Here is a 15,368-nt window from a genome sequence, read left to right on the forward strand (position 1 = left end):
TATCAGTATAGAGTTCCAATTCTCGTTCGATTAAACAAAAACTAAATGTTGGTTTTAATTCACAAACTTATGAAAATAAATGCAAAGAAGGTAAAAGATAAGATTTTGGTTTTGACAGATAAGAGTAACATGCTAGAGAAGGTGTATGATTAATTCATGTAACAACTCTGACTTATTAAATCAACAACATATTTTAAAGAATGAATTACCGGTTCTTAAGGGTATTCACTCCTAAGTCCTTAGCGAGTAAACCTTTAAACAATCAATCCTAGTCCCTATGTCCATATAAATTAGGGATGAAATTAAGCATTATACTATCAAGAATAGTCTGGTTACTATAGGGTATCCCTATTCCTTGGTGATATCTACTTTAATATATTCTCATGAAAGCATTATCAATGGTGGTCCAACCTAATTGATAATCATACAACAATTTCAATTAGTCCAAAAGAAAAAGCATTAAGAACATCAAGAGAGTATTTTAATACTGAAAAACCAATTTTCATTGCAAATACTAACTCAGATTCATTACAGGTTTAAATCAAGGACATTCCCTAGCATTGGGGGGTTTAGATACTCATGTTGTTCAAAGAAAACAAAATATAAAATAGAGACATTACAAGAATTAAGATGAAAGTTGATCTTCAATCGCTTCCGTTCATGAAAACCCCATTCTCTCCCAAACCCTTGTTTTCTCCAATCTTCAATCATGTGTTCTTTTTTTGTCCCAAAAAAGTCCCCTAATTCTTCTTTAAAACTCCTTTAAATTTCACACATTCACGTAGCTCGGATAGAAATACCAAAAACACCCTCGCAGGCCAACAATAGAGCTTAATACCCAAAAATGACTGAAATCAGCGTCGTAACCCAACACGGGCCGTGTCAGGCAACACGGGCACCCATGTTGGGTCTCTGTCTATTTATTTTTCTTTTCAAGTCCCAGGACGTGCAACACGACCCGTGTGAGCTGACACAGCCACATGTGTTGCACTATTGATATCCACTCTTTCTAAACTTCGTCCTAGCCATCCTCCAGACACGACTCGTGTCATGTGACAGGAAAACCCGTGTCAGGCCTCCTGAAGCATGCTTTTTGCACTTCTTATGAAACTCTGAGATTTGCACTGATTTGTCCCGATTTATTTATTTGAGCCTAAAAATAGTAAAACACACAACAAACACATAAAATGAAGAAGAATGCAATAAAACGCTTAACAATATAAAGCAAAGACAACTAAAATCAACAATAAATAAATGAGTAAAAACCACTGATCAAACTCCCCTAAACTTAAATTGTTGCTTGACCTCAAGCAACCAATATAAGAGCTCATGAAATGAAAAGTATCACGGTACTCCTACGTGAGACTTCTGTTCACATTGATCAAGAGACAGTTCGTCCAGAATTCACATGACGCGAAGATTTTACGCGAGAACATTAAACCTGAGATCCCCTTTCGGATACTTCTCTAACTATGCTTTGTACTAAAGCCTTTTTTCGATTTTCCTCCCTTTTCATTCGGACAATCAAATTAAGGCAATGAAAATTTATGATGATCATCACATGCATGAGACTCATCAAGGATTTTTTTAGGCACCAAATAAGTAGCAATTTAAGATAACGATGAAATTTTTGAAACTTTTTAGTTTATGTAATATCGTTATTTGGAAGACGTTTGGGGATCAACCTCATTTGGGGTGAATAATCGGGTGAGAGGTAGCGGGTTGGCTGCCTTTATGGCCTTTTCATCATTTTGTGCCATAGTTATTTATTTCTCAACCACTCATATATGCATGTGAATCTAGATTATGCCAGACTGTCAAAATAAATTATTCAAGGAGTATTTCTCAAGAAACAAGCACTATGGTACAAATCTACACGTTAGACTCGTATCGCTTTTTAGGAAACCTAGGGTGTTCAAACAAAAGCCCCCTCTTTGTTACATTATTCTGAACTTCCTACCCTCAAACAGTCATCCCTTAATCTTTATAAACTATTCCCGATCTCTTTTGAAATAAAAAACTCTTATGAAAACAAAAAAATTTAGTCAAATTTTGGGAAGACCTCATTGTGTATGGTTTTACACATACCATTGTAGCAACCTGCCTAAAATTTAACTTAGAGTCGCCACCTATTCTGAAGGGCGAATAGGAAACCCTACGCAGATGTGAGATTCAGGGTAAGTTACTATATTCAGGTCGAGGGAAGGTGTTAGGCACCCTCAACCCTTTCCTATTGGCTTTGAATCTAAGGTCAAGGTTTATGGCTAAAATATTGAGGTTTTATAACTAAAGAATTGAATAAGGGGAAAATTGAGATTTTAGGGAGGGGGACTCGCCTTGTTGCCAAGTGCCTACGTACCTCCTTATGGAGGATCAGAGTCTACGTAGTTCGGGGACAGGGTTGTACGCCTTAGAATTAGAGTTTGAATGTGCTGACGGTATTTTGAATTACCGTTTCGCAGTTTTGAAATTGATTTGAAAGGCATTTTGAATTGCCTGATTGACAAGGATGAAAATCCGTAATGTCGTGGTTTAGTGTGTTTTAGATGTTTGGGCGTACAACCCTGATTTGATATGGCACCATTAGTTGCAATAATCAATAGGTTTGATTACCACGGCTAACGGATTAAAGGGAGGATTGCTAACCACTATAACCGATAGATTCGATTATCGCGAATAGCAAATGTGTATTTTAAATAACTTAATTTATTAATTTATCGTTACCTCTCATAATCGATAGATCCGATTACAAATGATAACGAATTGATAAGAAATGCTAATCATCATAACCAATAAGATGGTTACAACCTTTTAGCAAAATAAGTTTATTTGAATTATATTAATTTACTTGATAATTAAATGATCGATTATTACCCATCGCGACCGATTAATACGGTCGAAACGAATAATAAATTAAATCATAAGATTTCGGCTAAAAACTCATGGGATCGAGCAAACCCTAATATCTTATATCACTGTTCTAGGGTTTTTGTGATTTTTAATATTAATTAAAATTAATTAACCAAATTAAATCGACATGATCGAAATAATCGGGAGAAAATCCTAAACCCTAATTTATACCTAATCCTAAAATAAATCAACTAAATTAAATACAAGTAAATATTATTTATCCTAACAAAATAAATAAAACAAATAAAATAAAATAGAAAAGCACATAGGAACCTGGACCGGATCCTGTATGTGTGGTCTGTGAGGTTCCATGATGCGCCTCCAATCCTCTGAGCGTTGGATCTGCCTTGATGCGAATCTTACGGTTCATGCCTTGAGGTGCACCATATGCTTTTTGCTTACGCGCGCATGGGATCACAGAGTGTACTAATTAAAAGAAATAGATGCGAGAGCTGGGATTCGAACCAGCGTGTCTTCACTCGCTAGCCGCTCCCATTGCCAACCATCCACACTTGCTTTGCTGTAAATAACGTAAATGCTAAATAATATATGGAAAAAAAGAAACAACATGACCTGGGAACGAAATAATCATGCGCATCCCCCATTGTTTTCAAATTAGACCAACAGAATGCTCACACCTCATCATCTTCTTCTTTGCAACCTGCTAATACTTTTTGCAGCGCTTTTCAGAAAGTTAGCTATAAAAACTAAAATATACTACACCTGCGATTTATACAAAGACCTCAAACAAGCATGAAAATAACAAATAAATCCATGGCTAAACTCGTATCGCCCTTGCGACTCCAACCATGCCCATAATTTTGACTAATTCACCCTGTACCAGAAAACCCCAAAATAAAACCCCAAAATCCAACAATGGTGGATTGTCATATATGCAAGCCAAGAGCAAATTAATGACCCAGAAACTATATAAACATTGCACCCATCAGTAATATGAGATCAAAAGGCATTTATATAAGGTGAATATCAGAAAACGAATCCAAGTTATGCTTGAACAAACCGTGGCCGAATTGGGAGCGGTTCTCAGTGCTGAAGCTTGGAGGATGGACGAAAATCCATCTATGATATGCCAGGGAGGTGTTTGAATCACCAAGACTCCTTGAATTGGTCCATCGTCCCGAATTCGAATTGCATTTTTTCTTGATATTTTTACGGTTCAAGGCCTCCCCACTGCAGATTTCCGCCCCCCCTCTCTCTGCAATTGTTATTAGTCTTTATATGATTGCATTAGGTCATTTAATTTGTACAAAATCCTTTTGAATCAAGGAATTGCACTTGATTGCAAATCACCATCAAAACTTTCCAAACTTGGCTAAAACTTGGTCTTTCTATTTTCTTCTCTTGTTTCACGTTTTTGTTTGGCCCTTTGGACAACCAATCTTTCCCCTTTTTTTATTTATTTCATGATTATTGTATTTAGCTTAATATTTTAAATGAGTAAGAAAATCTAATATTTATAAAATAGAATGATAAATAACAATAATTTAAACTAATAATAATGATAATGCTATTAAAATTAGTAATACTACTAATCCTAATACTAACTAATAATAATAATTAATAATAATAATAGATGATTAAATCAAATATTAAAATTAATAATCAAATAATAATAGTTAAAAATTGTGGAAAATGATCAAACAAAAAAATAATAATAATAATCAAACAAAAATCCTAAGGCATATGATCAATTGTGAAATAGACTAAAAATCTCAAAAACGGGATAGATGGCTGAGCTCAAACACCTTCTAACCTTAACCCTCATTTTAACTCCGGATATTCTATAAGAACGCAGGTTTGACAATAGGGATGTCAAACCCCATGATTCTTAATTTCGATCCTTGATGAATTAAAAGACATGAATTGACTGGGCAAATTTTGGGGTATGACAGCTGCCCCTGTTCAATCTTCTTAAACCTGAAGAGTCAGATAGGCACGTCTGCCTATCGTGATCTAAAGGTAGAAGATGATTGAACACTGAAATGCCCTGAAATTTGCATGGGAAGAAGTTCCGCAGGAGATGGGCTTACAGATGCCATCCGAGGTGAATACCGCTTTTTCAGAGTGCGGAGCAAACGCTTTGGAAAGGGACCACTGTGTTTTTTTTTGTAGCACGGCCTAAAAAAGGCAACCTGAAATTTATGCAATGCAATGTATGATGCGATGAGCCTCTCAAAATAAATGAGAGTGATGCCTGTATATGCATTATGTATGAATGAGGTTAGTTAGTTGAAATGATGCATGATTGTTAGTTACGTTAATCGAAGTATGTTAGTACTTCTGAAAAGAAAGAGGACACCTTTGACTGTTATTGAAGTTTTGGAGAATATCACTGCCGAGGGACTAACGCGATAAACCCAGTTGAGGAATTGTTTGAAAAATCTTGTATGCCCGGAAAAGCTCCTAGAAAGGATTGAATACGTCTTGAAGAAGACTTCCTGGAAAGGTTCCTGAAAAGGAATAGCGAGGACCTTCTGTTGGTTGTGTAATTGGCTTGCTATGGTCAGCAAGCTTCCGTAGTTTGTGAACCCCTCACTTACCATAATGCTGGTAAGCTACTCGCAGTTTGTGAATTTCTCACTTACCATAGTGCTGGTAAGCTACTCGCAGTTTGTGAATCTCTCACTTACCATAGTTCTGGCAAGCTACTCGCAGTTTGTATCTCTCACTTACCATAGTTCTGGCAAGCTACTCGCAGTTTGTATCTCTCACTTACCATAGTTCTGGCAAGCTACTCGCAGTTTGTATCTCTCACTTACCATAGTTCTGGCAAGCTACTCGCAGTTTGGACCCCAATAGGATTGCTTGCTATAGTTCTAGCAAGTTCACCTTCACCAATAGGATTACTTGTCATAGCTCTGACAAGCTCACCTGCACCATTTGGATCATTTGTCCTAGTTTGGACAAATTTCCTGCATCATTTAGATCACTTGCCCTAGTTCGGACGAGCTCACCTGCACCAAAGGAATTGCCTGCCATGATTCTGACAAGTGTACCTGCATGAAAGAGATTCACCTGTTTTTAGACTCACGACTCGAGGGTCGGAGACTGGGCTGTTGTCACAGTCAGACGGGAACTGACTACCAGATGGGAACCGGATTTTGATGTAATAGTCAGACGGGAACTGACTACCATACGGGAACTGGATTTTGACGTAACAGTCAGACGGGAACTGACTACCAGACGGGAACTGGATTTTGATGCAACAGTCAGACGGGAACTGACTACCAGACGGGAACTGGATTTTGATGTAACAGTCAGACGGGAACTGACTTTGAAAATGATTTGGATGGCCAATAAAAATTGGGTTTTTTTGTGATATGTGAATGCGTTAGATGATATGCATATGCTAGTGCGTATGTACGTATGCTGATGCGTGAAATGAACAGCAAGGTTGCTATCATCGGTGAGGTTACCGGAAAAACATCAATCAGGTGATTGGAAAATAAATCTCAGTAAGGTTACTGGCATCGGTAAGGTTACCGGGTAACATCAATCAGGTGATTGGAAAATAAATCTCAGTAAGGTTACTGGCATCGGTAAGGTTACCGGGAAGCAGGTGGACAATGTAGCTTAGTACCAGAGTTTTGAATTGGATGTTTGGATGTATGGGGTAATGCTTATGCTTATGCATATGTTGATTGATGTAATGTGTGGAATTAAGCAATGTCTTCTGTAAGATTACCTGAAAAGGTCTTTTGAATGGAAGTGAACATTTGTCTTAAAGAAGACTACCTGAAAAGATTCTTAGAGTAGATAGAAATTTGTCTTAAAGAAGACCACCTGAAGAAGTTCTTAGCAAGGAATGGAGAATGTCTTTAAAGACGACTACCTGAAAAGGTTCTTAACAAGGGCTGAAGTTTGTCTTAAAGAAGACCGCCTTGAAAAGTTCGTAGAGTATCTTAAAGAAGACCACCTGAAGAGGTTGAAAGATGTCTAAAGAGACTACCTAAAAAGGTTCGTAGAATGTCTTAAAGTAGACCACCTGAGGAAGTTGAAAGATGTCTAAAGAGACTACCTAAAAAAGTTCGTAGAATATCTTAAAGAAGATCACCTAGAAAGGTTCGTAGAATATCTTAAAGAAGACCACCTGGAAAGGAGTTCCTTAAAAGGATGACAATTCGTCTTGAATAAGACTACCTAAAAAGGCCCTTGGAAATAGCGATGATTGTCTTAGAGAAGACTACCTAGAAAGGTTTTTAGAAAATAATGTCTTAAATGACCACCTCGAAAGGTTCCTGGAAAGGATGACAGTTCGTCTTGAATAAGACTGCCTGAGGAGACTCCTAGGAAGGATCGTGAGATTTGTCTTAAAGAAGATTTCCTGAAAAGGTTCTTAGAAAAAGACTGTCTTAAAGAAGACTACCTGAAGAGGAACTTAGAAAAGTAATGTCTTAAAGAAGACTACCTGAAGAGGTTTCTGGAAAAAGGCCATCTTAAAGAAGATTACCTGAAAAGGTGTAATGTATCAACCCATGTATGTAATGTATGATTTGTATGTATTTGTATGATGCTCCGATGATAGGTTGTTGAAAACCAAAGCGTATATAGCTCACTGGATTTGCAGGTTTGTTGGATGCTAGCGCGATTCCCCAATACTGTTTTTTTTTTTAGATCGTAGTTAGGAGAAAGATTTGTCGGATGTTGTAAAGTGCGAGAACGCCTTTTTCCTTTTGTTGTGTGTCTTGCGGATTTGATATCCATTGCCCCAGTATTTTCATGGAGAAAGATGCTTAGGAAGGAAGTGCCCCAGGGAATAGCCTTGTCATATGCTTCGATGTTTAGATTGAAGGGTGTGCCCCTGATCTCCAGGTCATGGAAGGTTATCCATAGTGTTCTATCCTTTGAATTTGAATTCTTCCCATGTCTGACATGCCCCTGTTTGAGATTGCTTTGAGATGTGCCCCAAGTCGATTGAACCTTAGGAAGACTGCCCCTAGTTAATAGGATGTTCGATTGTATGCCCCTGTACTCCTTGAAATTTTTGCCCCTGTTTAGGAGAACCCCCTAGATGTGGTTCCCCCGACTCCAGGGTCTTTATTAGAAATGATCACCTTTGATTAAACCAATTTCGAGATTTCCTCGATACTAAGTGTATACTTGTAGATGACGTTGTACCCTTTTGAGAAGTAACTCCAATGCAATGCGTATGCAAGTTTTGAAATCGAGGTCCTTTATGAATTAGGACTGGATGGTTTTGGAAAGAATGCTTGAAGAAGCATAGTGGTTAGAGATAATTTTAACAAACATAGGAGTCAGTATAACAAATCCTGCTTAATATGCTTTCATAGTTAACCTTGCCTCAATTAGGACTTTTGAATGTTGTAACTTGGCCTGGTTCATGTTTTAAGAAACAATGGATATAAGGCTCAAAATTTTATTTATCCCACCCCTTTCTCCTTGATGTTCTCCAGATCCTAAAAATTCTACTAATCCAATGGATGTGCTTTGTTTGTAAGAGAATCGTTTTAGTTTCGATGTCGAGCAGAAGCCTTAGTAGAGATCCAAGCATTGATGTGAAGCTTTGATGGTTTAGCAGTCACAAGATTATCCTTTGTATTTCGCCTTTGTTTTTATCCCTTATTTTTGCATGAACCAATTCTTTGGATTTGATTCATCGGGATGCCCTAATTTTTGCCTAAGTCGTTTTTGTTTTCTTTCATGGAATTTTTTCATTTTGACTTAGCGGGCGTTTTTCTCCTTTTTCTTTTGAAATGCTCTTTTTGATCTTTGGATATTGAATGTTGTGACTGCCATGTCGCCTTTGATTTGTAAGCTTCGCCTTTGATACTTCCTCGATCTTGAACGATGTAATGAGGAAGAAGATTGTTGTGAATGTTATCTCCATTACTTCCTCAATCTTTGATGAATGCGAGGAAGAAAATATGCTTAAACCTTTGCTTTGCTTGCTCCTTTGCTTGGATTGAGTGATTCTCTTGACAACCAAAATACACCATTGAATTAATTGAAATCTACCCTGCCCCTGGTTAAAATCAAGGTTCTTTTGAAAAGTAGAAACAAACTCCAACTCCTGGCTCGAGGGGGTAACGAGGGATTAACATCCTTATATCTCCACTGTTTGGGAATGGAAACAATGCCTGTACATCCTCGGCTCGGTCTTACCTTGAAAGCATATATTTAGCTGGACTTAGTAGAGATCCAATGGATGTGCTTTGTTTGTAAGAGAATCGTTTTAGTTTCGATGTCGAGCAGAAGCCTTAGTAGAGATCCAAGCATTGATGTGAAGCTTTGATGGTTTAGCAGTCACAAGATTATCCTTTGTATTTCGCCTTTGTTTTTATCCCTTATTTTTGCATGAACCAATTCTTTGGATTTGATTCATCGGGATGCCCTAATTTTTGCCTAAGTCGTTTTTGTTTTCTTTCATGGAATTTTTTCATTTTGACTTAGCGGGCGTTTTTCTCCTTTTTCTTTTGAAATGCTCTTTTTGATCTTTGGATATTGAATGTTGTGACTGCCATGTCGCCTTTGATTTGTAAGCTTCGCCTTTGATACTTCCTCGATCTTGAACGATGTAATGAGGAAGAAGATTGTTGTGAATGTTATCTCCATTACTTCCTCAATCTTTGATGAATGCAAGGAAGAAAATATGCTTAAACCTTTGCTTTGCTTGCTCCTTTGCTTGGATTGAGTGATTCTCTTGACAACCAAAATACACCATTGAATTAATTGAAATCTACCCTGCCCCTGGTTAAAATCAAGGTTCTTTTGAAAAGTAGAAACAAACTCCAACTCCTGGCTCAAGGGGGTAACGAGGGATTAACATCCTTATATCTCCACTGTTTGGGAATGGAAACAATGCCTGTACATCCTCGGCTCGGTCTTACCTTGAAAGCATATATTTAGCTGGACTTAGTTTTTGTATTCATCATTCTCCCTCAAGTTTGTTAATAGCCCTAAAAATAGAAGTGTGTGACTGGAAAGTCATAGTAGTGAGTGAATGAATTGACTCCAAAACCTGCATGGTTGTCCCATTAGAATTACTAATCCGAAGGTACAACTTTTATCTTGAGTAACACTTAGCGGTCGTAAGGGTTGAAATTGTGAGCACGGTAAACACCTATTGATCCTAGGGATAATCTCCTTTGTAGATCCACTGACCTTGTTTCACTCCTTAGATTCTTAAACTTGTAGAAGTGAGGGCAACCTCGAATTTTCTTTGGACATGTCACACCTGGCGGGAATAAATCGTTAGCGGTGGGTTTTCGTCGTATCGGAACTTCATGAGTTTCCTTTGACTGAACCTCTTTTGCTTTTCCTAAGGATAGTATCACCTATGACCCTTTTTTCTTGGTGTGGGGCTGACATATGTCGAATTCCCTCCATCGTAGTTATGCCTCTTTGCTCAGGGTATTGCCCCAGTTGGACTGACCCTTGCCCCCATGTTATCGTGGAGCGTCCTCGAAAGTTTGATATGTTCTAAGATGAACCCCTTTATGACTAGATACATCTCGAGTGTATCTATGAGGGAACTCTTTGTTGAACTGGTCCTTGCTCGATGACAACCTTTATTGTATTTATAATTATGTTATGACAAGCCATGGACATGCGGCTGGCATGGTGAAAGACATCCTCTTTTTCTTAGTAAGACTAAGGTCATTCTCAATTTATCCTCCTTGCTCCATAGTCTACGATCCTTTGATTTTTTTTTCGAGAAACCGGCTAGCACGGTTGGTATGGATGCGGGCGAGGATAGAAATGCAAATGAGAATGTATGAATGCATGAAAATGCCAATGCACACGTAAGCGAGAGACTCCTTGTATTGTAACTCCGTGTATGCAGATGTGTAACATATGATCCTAGGGATGGCCTTAGAGGCGACATTAGACCCTCTGGGAATCTTTGCAGGATAAATGTTATGACACGCTAAGGGAAATCCCTTGGATTCGAGAGTATGCAGAAGATAGAGGCTAGTGACCGTTCAAGACAGTCAGTAAATCTCATGGCCATCGAGAGGCCAATCAACGTGTACCAATGAATTTGTCCCTCGTGGGAAGGTTCTCTATGCGGAACACAACCTATCTAAGGACGATATGGACGAAGAGCAATCCCTACAGGCTAGGGATGTGATGTGTAAATGGAGATCCAAACCCTACAAGTTAGAGGGTGCGCGGGAATAAGCATGGAGTGACCGTTCAGGACAGTCACTAGATTTCATAGCCATCGAGAGGCCAATCGAACACATGCTAATGAAGTTGTCCTTCGGGGAAGGACGCGTCGTTGTGAAAACACACGGGGATGTAACAGAAAATCCCTATAGGCTAGGGAGTGTGTAGGTGTAGGCACGAGGTGACCGTTCGAGACAGTCCCTAGATCGCATGGCCATCGAGAGGCCAATTGACGTGCGTTAATGGAAATGTCCTTCGTGGGAAGGACGCGTAGTTGCAAGAATACAAGGATATAAAAATAAAATCCCCACAGGCTAGGGGATGCACAGATGGTGATGTCTTCCGTGGGAAAGACACGGTCTTTAGAAATTAGGGTCCCTACAGGCTAGGGACCATGTAGGGATACCTGCAAAATCGAAACGCATAGATATTCGAAGTATATAAATTGCAAACATATAAAGAGCACAGCAGCAAAAAAGTCCTAGGTTCATAGGTTCGACGTAGCGGCTCTAGGGAGCCTACCCTTTTTTTGGGAGTGTTCTAGAAGGTCTCATGGGGTCGTTCGTAGCCGCCGAGACTTTTTGTCTCTTTGGATTTTAGAACAACTCATTTTATCCATGAGGTTCGAGTTTTAGGGGTAGGTTCTCAGAGAGATCAACTAAGTATCCAGTCCAGCCCTCCACAAAGTCAAGCTTCGTTTCGGACCTTTCCAAATACCCAACCCACTCCGAGTGGAGTTATCAGTGAGACTCGTAAGGCGATTCATGTCCCCTTTTGGTCTCAAAGTTAACTCCCACACTTAGGTTTAACAACAATTTTATATATCCCAAAAGATGCAATAGAAATAAAAATATTCATTTAAATAAATATTTAATTAAATTGCAGTAGTGAAATTGCAGAGGGAAAATAAATAAATAAAATTTAAATATTTACTAACCTCGAAATCCGGCTGCTTATGATACAAAAGAATGCAATACACAGCAAATATTTAAATAAACAGATAAATATTTTAAATGATATAAATAGTTGAAATTACAGATAAATAAATAAATAAAAATTAAATTTTATTTATTTATATTTTTTTTTTTAAAAAGATAAACCTTCCTCCAAACCAAAAAAAAAATGGCAGATTTGCCAAACCCTAAAATGCGCCAAACCTAAACCCTGCCAAAACCTAAAACCTATAGGAGCATAGTATTCACCGTTATGGTTATCCCCAGCAGAGTCGCCAGCTGTAGCAACCTGCCTAAAATTTAACTTAGAGTCTCCACCTATTCTGAAGGGCGAATAGGAAACCCTACGCAGATGTGAGATTCAGGGTAAGTTACTATATTCAGGTCGAGGGAAGGTGTTAGGCACCCTCAACCCTTTCCTATTGGCTTTGAATCTAAGGTCAAGGTTTATGGCTAAAATATTGAGGTTTTATAACTAAAGAATTGAATAAGGGGAAAATTGAGATTTTAGGGAGGGGGACTCGCCTTGTTGCCAAGTGCCTACGTACCTCCTTATGGAGGATCAGAGTCTACGTAGTTCGGGGACAGGGTTGTACGCCTTAGAATTAGAGTTTGAATGTGCTGACGGTATTTTGAATTACCGTTTCGCAGTTTTGAAATTGATTTGAAAGGCATTTTGAATTGCCTGATTGACAAGGATGAAAATCCGTAATGTCGTGGTTTAGTGTGTTTTAGATGTTTGGGCGTACAACCCTGATTTGATATGGCACCATTAGTTGCAATAATCAATAGGTTTGATTACCACGGCTAACGGATTAAAGGGAGGATTGCTAACCACTATAACCGATAGATTCGATTATCGCGAATAGCAAATGTGTATTTTAAATAACTTAATTTATTAATTTATCGTTACCTCTCATAATCGATAGATCCGATTACAAATGATAACGAATTGATAAGAAATGCTAATCATCATAACCAATAAGATGGTTACAACCTTTTAGCAAAATAAGTTTATTTGAATTATATTAATTTACTTGATAATTAAATGATCGATTATTACCCATCGCGACCGATTAATACGGTCGAAACGAATAATAAATTAAATCATAAGATTTCGGCTAAAAACTCATGGGATCGAGCAAACCCTAATATCTTATATCACTGTTCTAGGGTTTTTGTGATTTTTAATATTAATTAAAATTAATTAACCAAATTAAATCGACATGATCGAAATAATCGGGAGAAAATCCTAAACCCTAATTTATACCTAATCCTAAAATAAATCAATTAAATTAAATACAAGTAAATATTATTTATCCTAACAAAATAAATAAAACAAATAAAATAAAATAGAAAAGCACATAGGAACCTGGACCAGATCCTGTATGTGTGGTCTGTGAGGTTCCATGATGCGCCTCCAATCCTCTGAGCGTTGGATCTGCCTTGATGCGAATCTTACGGATCATGCCTTGAGGTGCACCATATGCTTTTTGCTGGCGCGCGCATGGGATCACAGAGTGTACTAATTAAAAGAAATAGATGCGAGAGCTGGGATTCGAACCAGCGTGTCTTCACTCGCTAGCCGCTCCCATTGCCAACCATCCACACTTGCTTTGCTGTAAATAACGTAAATGCTAAATAATATATGGAAAAAAAGAAACAACATGACCTGGGAACGAAATAATCATGCGCGTCCCCCATTGTTTTCAAATTAGACCAACAGAATGCTCACACCTCATCATCTTCTTCTTTGCAACCTGCTAATACTTTTTGCAGCGCTTTTCAGAAAGTTAGCTATAAAAACTAAAATATACTACACCTGCGATTTATACAAAGACCTCAAACAAGCATGAAAATAACAAATAAATCCATGGCTAAACTCGTATCGCCCTTGCGACTCCAACCATGCCCATAATTTTGACTAATTCACCCTGTACCAGAAAACCCCAAAATAAAACCCCAAAATCCAACAATGGTGGATTGTCATATATGCAAGCCAAGAGCAAATTAATGACCCAGAAACTATATAAACATTGCACCCATCAGTAATATGAGATCAAAAGGCATTTATATAAGGTGAATATCAGAAAACGAATCCAAGTTATGCTTGAACAAACCGTGGCCGAATTGGGAGCGGTTCTCAGTGCTGAAGCTTGGAGGATGGACGAAAATCCATCTATGATATACCAGGGAGGTGTTTGAATCACCAAGACTCCTTGAATTGGTCCATCGTCCCGAATTCGAATTGCATTTTTTCTTGATATTTTTACGGTTCAAGGCCTCCCCACTGCAGATTTCCGCCCCCCCCTCTCTCTGCAATTGTTATTAGTCTTTATATGATTGCATTAGGTCATTTAATTTGTACAAAATCCTTTTGAATCAAGGAATTGCACTTGATTGCAAATCACCATCAAAACTTTCCAAACTTGGCTAAAACTTGGTCTTTCTATTTTCTTCTCTTGTTTCACGTTTTTGTTTGGCCCTTTGGACAACCAATCTTTCCCCTTTTTTTATTTATTTCATGATTATTGTATTTAGCTTAATATTTTAAATGAGTAAGAAAATCTAATATTTATAAAATAGAATGATAAATAACAATAATTTAAACTAATAATAATGATAATGCTATTAAAATTAGTAATACTACTAATCCTAATACTAACTAATAATAATAATTAATAATAATAATAGATGATTAAATCAAATATTAAAATTAATAATCAAATAATAATAGTTAAAAATTGTGGAAAATGATCAAACCAAAAAAAAAAAATAATAATCAAACAAAAATCCTAAGGCATATGATCAATTGTGAAATAGACTAAAAATCTCAAAAACGGGATAGATGGCTGAGCTCAAACACCTTCTAACCTTAACCCTCATTTTAACTCCGGATATTCTATAAGAACGCAGGTTTGACAATAGGGATGTCAAACCCCATGATTCTTAATTTCGATCCTTGATGAATTAAAAGACATGAATTGACTGGGCAAATTTTGGGGTATGACAACCATAACAGCAACATAAAATGAAAACTCAAAGAGTAAATCCCTAGTTCCATTGCTGGGAACTTGTTCGGTAAAATAGCAAGTGTACTATTTTGCCTCTATAGTAGTAAAGGGGACATTCCCCAAATGTCGATCTCAAGGACATCGTATTAGTATAGAGTTCAAACTCTCATTCGATTAAACCAAAAGTAAATGTTGGTTTTGATTTACAAACTTATCAAAATAAATGCGAAAAAGGTAAAGGATGAGATTTTCGTTCATGAAAACCTCCTTCTCTTCCAAAGCCTTGTTATCTTCAATCTTCTATCGTGTATTCTTCTCTGGCCCAAAAAAGTCCCCTAAT

The sequence above is a fragment of the Vicia villosa genome, linkage group LG3 (genome assembly GCF_029867415.1).
Source record: "Vicia villosa cultivar HV-30 ecotype Madison, WI linkage group LG3, Vvil1.0, whole genome shotgun sequence".
Lineage (NCBI taxonomy): Eukaryota > Viridiplantae > Streptophyta > Magnoliopsida > Fabales > Fabaceae > Vicia > Vicia villosa.